General features: G+C 54.2%; 1 pseudogene; it reads left to right on the top strand.

The window, feature by feature from the left end:
• The first annotated feature begins 4,166 nt into the window (after positions 1 to 4,166).
• On the top strand, positions 4,167 to 6,754 carry LOC123439827 (annotated as a pseudogene).
• Positions 6,755 to 9,368: the final 2,614 nt, after the last annotated feature.

Raw genomic sequence — 9,368 nt, forward strand, 5'->3', positions numbered from 1 at the left:
GTCTCGGCGTGAGCCTCTCGCGCCTGTGCTGGCCTGACAGAGGGTGGTGGCGGAGGCCTGGACCTGCCCCGCTGCACGTGATGCCGCCTCCCCACCGAAGCCCTCCTCTCGCCGCGACGTCGGCCTGAGGAGTCCCGTGACCGGCGTCTTGGCGCTGGAGAGCGGCTGCGCTGCCGTGGAGCCCGTGGTTGTGGGGGGGGGGCGGCCGAAGCGCGGCTACGGCGGAGAAGAACGTCCTTCCAGGAGCGGTGTTCTCGCCCCTCGGGTCACCATCCCCGTCACCGTCTTGCTCCCGGCCGCTGCGAGCCATACCCCGGCAGCCGACGCTGGCCACCGGCGCGCGGGCCTGGTGCTTCTTCCTTCCCCCATGCTGGCAGTCCTCTATCCCCATTGTCCAGGACGCGGGCGCGATCGTCGGGAAGGGGGCGGCGTCGCCATCCGAGTCGGAGGATGGGATTCCGCTCCGCTCGGAGTGGGAAGAACGGGGGGACGGTGGAGTCCAATCTTCAACCCGGTCGACGTGGATGAGCATGGAGTACTCGGCCGTCGCCGGGGGTGGAGCTACTCTTCTGTCTGGTGGGGAGAACCCCACCATCTCCTCGACGTGGCCTGCTCCCCTCGGTAAGATCCCGAGGCAGTGTTTGGTGGGGATGTTTCCGACATCGTCGGTCCAAACCCAGCACGCAAACGTCTTGGTGTGGCCGCGCTCGAGCGTCCTGCTGTCGAGGCGATCAACTCTCACCCTCCTCCCGAGGATCTCCTCCGCCCCCTCGACAGACCAGTAGTGCATGGGGACGCCCTCGATGATGACTCGGACATGGAGCAGCAAAGAGCCGAAAGAGGCGTGGTCATGCTCGTGCCAGGAGGCGACGTTGAAGACGGCTCCGTCGACTCGGATGGAGGCCCGACGCAGTGCATTGACCTGCTGTGCCGGCTGGGTGAAGATCACCAGGTAGTGCTCCGGGTGGTGCGCCGTGACGCGCAGCGAGTGCTCGGGCACTACGAGCTGCGCCTCCAGGGCCCTTCCCACCGCCATGGGGGACGATGCGTTGACGCCGTCGGCTGCGGACAGGGTGACGGCGTGGCTTCTGAGGAAGAATATGGCCTGGTCTACTGGCGGCGAGGGAACGGCCACCGAGCGGCTGTCCTTAGGCCGCCTCGCAGGGTCGATGTGGTGCAGCATTGCAGGCCTCAGCGGCGACATGTGAGAAGCGACCGGGGGCGGAGGGAAGCAGACGCGCGCTTGTAGCGGCTGGCCAGGAGCGGGCGGGCCTAGCCGACTGCGAGCCGAGACCGGCGCCCGCGGAGGGAGGTGGCGTCGAGGGCAACTCCTAGCTATGTGGCTAGCTCTTCTGCAGAGAACGCAGTGTATCGGGTCTCTGCACTCTGCCCTGCGGTGCTTGCTACTGAGGCACCGAAAACACCTTCCTCTGAACTGGCTTAAGAAGGCGGGCGGCGCTGCAGCTCTGCCCGAGAGGCGGTTTGGCCTATTTTCCGCACGGCGCTGCCCGGTGACCAACGGGTCTGCCGAGGCGCCGCGTCCCCTCCGGCGAACAACCTCTGACCATTGCCCAACCTTCCCCGAAATGGCAAGCGAAGGAGCGACGACTATGGACCTGAGGCGACGGGACGGCAAAGGCGCCGCAGCGACCGCGGGGTCCGAGCACGGCGCAAGAACGGCGGGCCCTGGGGAGTGCGGCATCGGCCGGACCGTCAGATGCAGGAGCGCAGAAGGGGGGTCCCGCTAGGTCCGGAGTGGAAAGGGGGTGAGCCTCCCTGCACCGAGGAGGAGCATTCACCCCGCAGCAGGATTCGCGGCGGCGCGGGGGGATCTCGCGAAGACTCGAAGGCCGGAGAAGCCGGAGGAGACGCGGCCCGACCCGCGGATCCCACCCCGCGCGAGACTAGAGCGCCTACAGGCGAGTGATCGGTGGATCTCGACGAGCGTCTCGGGGCCATGAAGGCTGGTGGGTAGCCGCCGCGGCCGGAGTGGCCCGCGGCGCGGAGGGGAGTGGAGGGGCTCCCTAGCTCATGCCCAGCGGGGAGACGGATAGCGGATATGATTGTGTGGCGGCAGCTGATCTTCCGCGTCGTTTTCAAGTGATCCAGACCAAAGTGGTTCTCATTGATTCAAAGATTGGATCAATTTTTTAGGTGCATTGTTGTGGGAAGCCAAGACCGAGGCCTAGCCTCACCTTGAGTCGGCTCTCAACTGAGGCCTAGCCTCGCTTGCCGTCTCAACCGCTGATTCGCCTGCCTCTGCCGCGCGTCCACTGGCTAAGCCGGTCGTCGCGTCAGTCCGCTCCTCCTGGCTGGCTTTGGGCCCGTCCACGCCGCGCTCCGCTCGCTTTGACTCACCACGCCATGCTGCACCTCCGCAACCCACGCGTCGCCTCCTTCAGCCCTGCTCCCGCCGCTGCTGTCTCGCCTCTGCATCGGCCAGTCAGCGTTTTGTGTTCACATCAAACCACATGCAAAGAAAAACTGCTATAGCCGTGCAGAATCACTAGGGCCCTGTTTCTTTTAAAAGTCCTAAGACTTTTTTTTAGTCCCAACTAAAAAGTCTCTAGTCCCTACCCGTTTCTTTCCAGGGACTAAACATGGACTAGGGGTCATTAAATGACTTGCAAAAAGGCCATATTACCCCTGACGGGAACTGCGACGGGAACTGGGAGATCCACTGCGCCTCGTCGTCTTCATCGGTGGCCATGGCGGCGGCGGCTGCACAGGCGGCGGCGGCGGCTGGGAAGGGCACGGGCGGTGGCGGCTGGGAAGGGGAGAAGCGGCGGCGGCGGGGAAGAGAACGGGCGGCGGCGGCTGGGAAGGGGAGAAGCGGCGGCGGCGGCGGGGAAGAGAACGGGCGGCGGCGGCGGCGGCTGGGAAGGGGAGAAGCGGCGGCGGCGGCGGGGAAGAGAAGCGGCGGCGGCGGCGGGGAAGAGAAGCGGCGGCGGCAGGGGGAAGAGAACGGGCGGCGGCGGCGGCGGCGGGGAAGAGAAGGGGCGGCGGCGGCGGCGGCTGGGAAGGGGAGAAGCGGCGGCGGCGGCGGGGAAGAGAACGGGCGGCGGCGGCGGCGGCTGGGAAGTGGAGAAGCGGCGGCGGCGGCGGGGAAGAGAAGGGGAGGAGCGAGCGGATGGAAGGAGCGAGCGGATGCGGCGCAGGATACGGTGGAAAAAAGTCCCTAAAAGTCCCTCCTGAAGGGACTTCTTCAACTAGTCCTAGGTTGCTAGCGGAAATAAAAAAGGAAGAGGAGATCTGCACTCACATGGCAACATGTTCTGCACTCGTCCGTGGCCTCATTGCTGTTGCGGCTACACGCCGCGGACTCACCTCACATCCGCCGCAGCTCTACCTTACAGCTCCACCTCTCCTCGCCCGCTGCATCGTGGTCATCACCACGGCCTCGCCTCCGTACGGACCCAGCTCCTGCTGCTGCCTCGCCTCGTCGGCACCGTTCCGGCCTTCCCCTCCATCGTGCACCCGATTCGTGCTGCTGCGCTGCTACCAGCTCGCCTCGTCTCCGACTGATGTGTACGACTCGCCGGTGCTTCTCCAGTGCATGGAGTGTGTGCATGGATGGATGGTTGATGAATCTTTCCCTGGGCATGAACTGTCTTTGTGGAAGGACGGTGGATGGATGATGGATGGTTTCGTCCCATGCATACGTGATGGCTCAGGTGCTATCCGTAATGTCTACTATTAAAGGATCTGCCGAGGGATCTGCCGTCGTGATGGTTCAACCACCTCAGATGGTTCAACCACGACAGATCCCTCGCTAGCATTGTCAGTTCTACCGATTTTTTTTCATCCCTTCATAAACCGATCGATTACATACAGAAAAAAACGTCTCATGCTTACCCCGAACCGGCTGACCGCCTCGTCCCTCTCTTCCCCCCACCCCGTCTCTCTGCCTCGCCTCGCCTCGCCCGTATCGGCGGCGGTTCAAACCCGCGTCAGGTCGACGAGGGCCAGGTCTCCGCCGCCGCCGCTCCCCTCGATCCATCGGCCGTGCCTGATCCCGTGGGATCCGCCCCCCGCCGGCGCGGTACAGGGAGGCTATGGCGAGGTGGAGGAGGCGCCGAGAGGAGCCCCAGAGAGCAGTTGCTGAGGCACATGCAACTCCATCTTAGGCAGCAACAGCTCTTGCCTCTTGGAGCATCGATCTAAGAAGAAGAGGAGGAAAAATGGGAGGGAAGCTTGGGTTGTTGTTTTTGCTCGCGTGGGTCGTCGTGGCCTCCGGCTCCATCGTGTCGCTGCCGATCAAGGCCGTGAACCTTGGTGGGTGGCTGGTGGTGGAAGGCTGGATGACCAACCTGTTCCACGGAGTAGACATGGGCTACGCTCTCATGGTGATCTACTGACAAAGAGCCAACTTGGTATACTTGCTCAAACGAACAATTTACTTTGCGATTGATCGATCCATGGAAACGCAGGACGGCACACGCGTGACGTTGTGGTCGGCGACGCAGGGGATGTTCCTGAGCGCCGTCGGCGGCGCCGGGTCCGACGTCGTGGCCAACCAAGGAGAAGTCAAGGACTGGGAGACCCTCAGGGTGAGTGCTGCTTCTTGCCTGCCTCACTCTGTAATCGCTCAGAATTTTGTTTGCTCATCAACGATACGAGGCATTGCAGGTTGAGCTACCTCTTCCACTGACAGTAACCATGTGTCGCCCTCTTCCTTGATTAATCAGCTCTAGAGAATGAAGGATTCTGACGACATGTTCATGATCCGTGTTCACGACGACCAGTTCGTCGGCCTTGATAACAATGGCGGGCTGGTCGCCGTTCAGACCTCTCCAGGCCAAGCTGGTGAATTCCAGATTATCAGAAATGCGGGCCTGGCTCGGATCAAGGCGCCAAACGGCAGATTCTTACAGGTACGAACGCCCTGAAAACATTATATTTCTTTCTTTCTTTCTTTCTTGAGTTCCAAAACAAATAAAACAATGGTGTGTTCGAATTCCTGAATATATAGGTCAAGACAGGGGGCGTAGTTACAGCAGATGGCGATGTAACAAGTGAAAGTTGGAGTGACAGTGATCCGTCTGTTTTTACAATGAAAATAACTGGACAAATGGATGGAGACGCTCAGCTATGCAGCTTCTACGGAGCAGAAAAGACTGTCAGCATCTTACAGGTTGTGTTTTTTCTCACTTGCTCGGTTGGATATTTCCTTTGTATAAATATATAAATATAATTGTAAATATACCACCAGTACTGAAAAGCAGGTTCAGATATTTCATTTCCGGCAAGTATCAAGGACTTAATTTCACTCGGCTTGTTGCAGGATCACTGGAACACATTCATAACCGAAGAAGTCTTTAGATCCATTTCATCAAACGGTCTGAATGCAGTGAGAATTCCAGTGGTGTGGTGGATCACCAAAACAGATGACACTCCCTCCTGTCACCCACCAAATTATCCAGGCTACCAAGCTATGCTTGAAAGGGCTTTTCAGTGCGCAGAGTAAGTTGAGCTCCCCTTAGTTTCGGTTACAACAAACTAAATAGATACCTAAATACTTCACATACATACGTTCCATTAAAAACAATAAACAAACCTTATGCTGATTGTTGACTCTTTTTTATGCTTTTACTTCAGAAAGTACAACTTGGGTGTCATTGTGGACCTTCATGCAGCACCCTGGTCACAGAACGGGCAATCCCACAGCGCATCAAGAGATGACACCGTGGGCTGGGGAGACCAAAATATCGATGATACCGTCAGGGTAATTGAAGGCCTTGCAGCTAGGTGAGTCAGACAATTTGGTTCAGGCAGTTGTGTTGTTGGCAAAATTACAGTGCTTCAACTTGCCAACACAAACAATGTTGTGCTCATGACCGGGAAGCACCACCTAGCTTTCTGAAGACATTGATTGTTGTGTTGAACTTGATAGGTATGCTGTCCAGAAAAGCCTTCTGGGAATCGGGCTTTTGAACGAGCCATCGGAGCAAGTGCACATCGACACCCTGAAGAAATACTACAAAGCCGGTTACAACACCGTGAGGAACCAGGTGAAGCGCGACGATGTGTATGTGATCATGGAAGGCCGGCTCGCGGGTGGCGGCGATTCCGAGATGGCCGACTTTGCCAGGCAGTTCCAGAACTGTGTGCTCGACGTTCATTGCTACAACCTCTATGGCGACATGTTCAACGCCGGCAGGATGAGCGCGGAGCAGAACATACGCTACGTGACCACACACCGGGCTGACCACCTCAAGAGCCTGATGAGGGCAAACGGCGCACTTGTCTTTGTTGGTAAGTCACAACACAACTTTCTTTTTCTTCCCAAAAATAAGCGCAACACAGCTGAAAGCCAGAAACTCGTCATTGGACTAAAACCACGACAAGAATTATGAAATGGAGGGAGTAATTTGGTTTCAAAAGATCAAGCCTGCTGCTACATTAGTTACAGTTGGTTGTTTCAGCATTGATATGTGAATGAATGTATCTGGACTTGGTATGAGAAATGCAGGGGAATGGACGGCGGAGTGGAAGGTAGGAGGTGCTTCGCGTGAGGAAAACCAGACGTTTGTGGATGCCCAGTTGGATGTATACGGCCAGGCGACGTTCGGATGGGCTTTCTGGACGTACATTAACCCCAAGGATCCTTACTGGAGCCTTAAGAGTTTGATCAAAGATGGCAACATTACAGTACCACAAAATTGAAGACCGTATTATGAATCGCTCTCGTTGTTTTGGTTGTGTTATATAAGACTTATTAAGACTAGGGGGTCTACGGCTGCGAGATTGAATAAAAGCTTTGCAAGTCAATAACTATGTTAAAATAGTATAATGTCGTGTATTGCCACAGGCTTTTGAAATATTTTGCTGAAATTATATAAATATAATGTATGTTAAATTTTGAATGTAAAGAAAATATAGCACACCCAGAATCAAATAATTATTATTGAAGTCCCATACACTTAATATATATCTATACCTAATAATAAAGCGGCTATTGCTTCCGTCGGAAAACCCACCACGATATTTTTATAAAAGCCCATGTAACTTTTGTTATTCAACCCGCGCTCCATCATTTATCTGCAAGGCAAAAGGAAAAAATGATTCGCTTCAAAAATTATATCCGTACGCATCGCCTCCTCCCGTCGACCTTGGGCCACCCTCGTTTGTGCCCAGGCCGCCGCCACACCACTCGTCGCCGCGGCCGACTTCAAGCGCCACCATTGCCGATCTCAACCCACCCGCCTCCGCGGCTGTACCTCTCCCCGCTCACTGCCCCCCTTGCGGCGCTCGAGCACATCACGTCGACCCTGGTCCACCCTGGCATGTGCCCAGACCGCTGTCACACCACTCGCCGCCGCGACCGACCTCAACCACCATTGTTGTGATCTCAACCCACCTGCCTCCGCGGTCGTACGTCTGCCCGCTTGCTGCCCCCGTTTCGGCGCTCGAGCACAGCTTCTGGATCAAATCAACGCGACAGCTACAACGACTTGGGATGATGCGTCTGCTCGATGCAGAACGGCGGCGGCGCGCGGATAAGGCGCGGCGGAGCGAAGGACTTGCAGGTGGAGGCAGGCCTCCAAGCCTCACACGGGGAACTCTGAGGTTATGGCGCGGCAACGGCGACTCCTTATGGCCAGATAGAGGCGCCTAACCCTTGCTCCCCTCATCGTATCCCCTCCTCCGATGGAACTCATCATCTGGTGAGATCCCCTCCCCATGCCTCCAACCGTATGCCAAGCACCGGCAAGAAATTGTGGGAATTTGTTTGCTGATGAATGAATGTATTGAATGTAAGATTGCATTGTTGTAGAGAGAGAGAATGGAACACCACCTTCAGTTTGTCATCTCATCCCACATTCTCTACCCCATGAGTGAAATAAGATAACAGTCCATTGATCAATTCACGTAGCCTCTTTGTTTTTCTTTGCTTGTCCCGCTCAATTTCTCATCATGGTGGAATTAACAATGGACGGGTTGATTTCTCAACAAAATATGATAGGACTGACTACATTAGTTAGTTAGCTTATTATTTTAATAATCAAAATGATTATAAAAATATTAAAAGCGTGCGGTATTTTTTCTCCCGTTGCAACGCACGGGCCCTTTTGCTAGTTCATCTACAATGAGGCATCATAACAAACCAAGTCATAGGTCAATCAAATATATCAGGTGCCTATCCGTAATTCATCTACAACGAGGCATCTGAACAAACCAAGTCATCGGTCAATCAAATATATCAGGTGATATCCGTCCAAGTATATTTTATTAGTATATATAACTCTTTCCAAAGAAAAATTGCTCTCGAAGGTATTATTTTTACGCATGGTTTACAGGAACAACCGACCTAGATAATTCCTATCTCATGCGGCTGCTGTCTTCGATGCCTAGGTTCCGGGGTTATCGTCGAGTTCCTCCTCTCCAAGCACGCAATCTGGCCAAGACAATAGCCAGGCACAAGCCAGTGAGTATTTTGAATATACTCACAAACATCATGAAACAAACATAAAATGGCAGGGTTAATATACACTTGTAATAATACCACAATACTTGGTCAACCCTGATGTACTTCTCAAGTACTAGTAATGAAAATATAATCATATTAAGAAATTTATAAGAAATCAATAAGAGTAAAATTAACGGATGTGATATAAAACATGCCTCCGTCGAGCGTCTAAGCGACACCCCATTCAAGGCTTAAATAAAATAATAACAAGCATGCCACAGTCGGGTGTCTAAGCAACACCACATAAAGAGCTTATATGAAATAATAAACATGCCGCAGTCGGGTGTCTAAGCCACACCACATAAAAGTTTATATGAAATAATAAACATGCCGCAATCGGGCGTCTAAGCGACACCACATAAAGGGTTTATATGGAATAATAAACATGCTGCAGTCGGGCGCCTAAGCGACACAACATAAAGGGCTTATATGAAATAATAAACATGGCACAGTCGGGCGCCTAAGCAACACCACATAAAGGGCTTATATAAAACAATAATAATTAATGAATATCTAGGAGGTAGAACCGTCTCAGGGATGTTCAACAATCATAATCATAGGGTTTAGTCCACAGTAAAATATTATTTATGATCATCCACCATACTTCCTGATTAGCCTCATGATTACTTAACTTCCTCCAAAGACCAACACTCAGACCGACACTTGACTAGTCAACCAGTTGTCCTTGACCGTGGACACGGCTACTCGAGTAATTTTAACTCTGTAGAGGGTGTACTCTTTACCCACAGCCCACGGGTTTCAATAGTCACTCAGACTAATCCCGCGTACGGTATCTCAGAAGTAAACACTCAAAACCATTACACACCCATTTTCTCCCGCAAACACCAATATCACACGGACTACGCTGCCAGAGAAAAACCATGAGACGGGGAGGCTC

The sequence above is a fragment of the Hordeum vulgare genome, chromosome 3H (genome assembly GCF_904849725.1).
Source record: "Hordeum vulgare subsp. vulgare chromosome 3H, MorexV3_pseudomolecules_assembly, whole genome shotgun sequence".
Lineage (NCBI taxonomy): Eukaryota > Viridiplantae > Streptophyta > Magnoliopsida > Poales > Poaceae > Hordeum > Hordeum vulgare.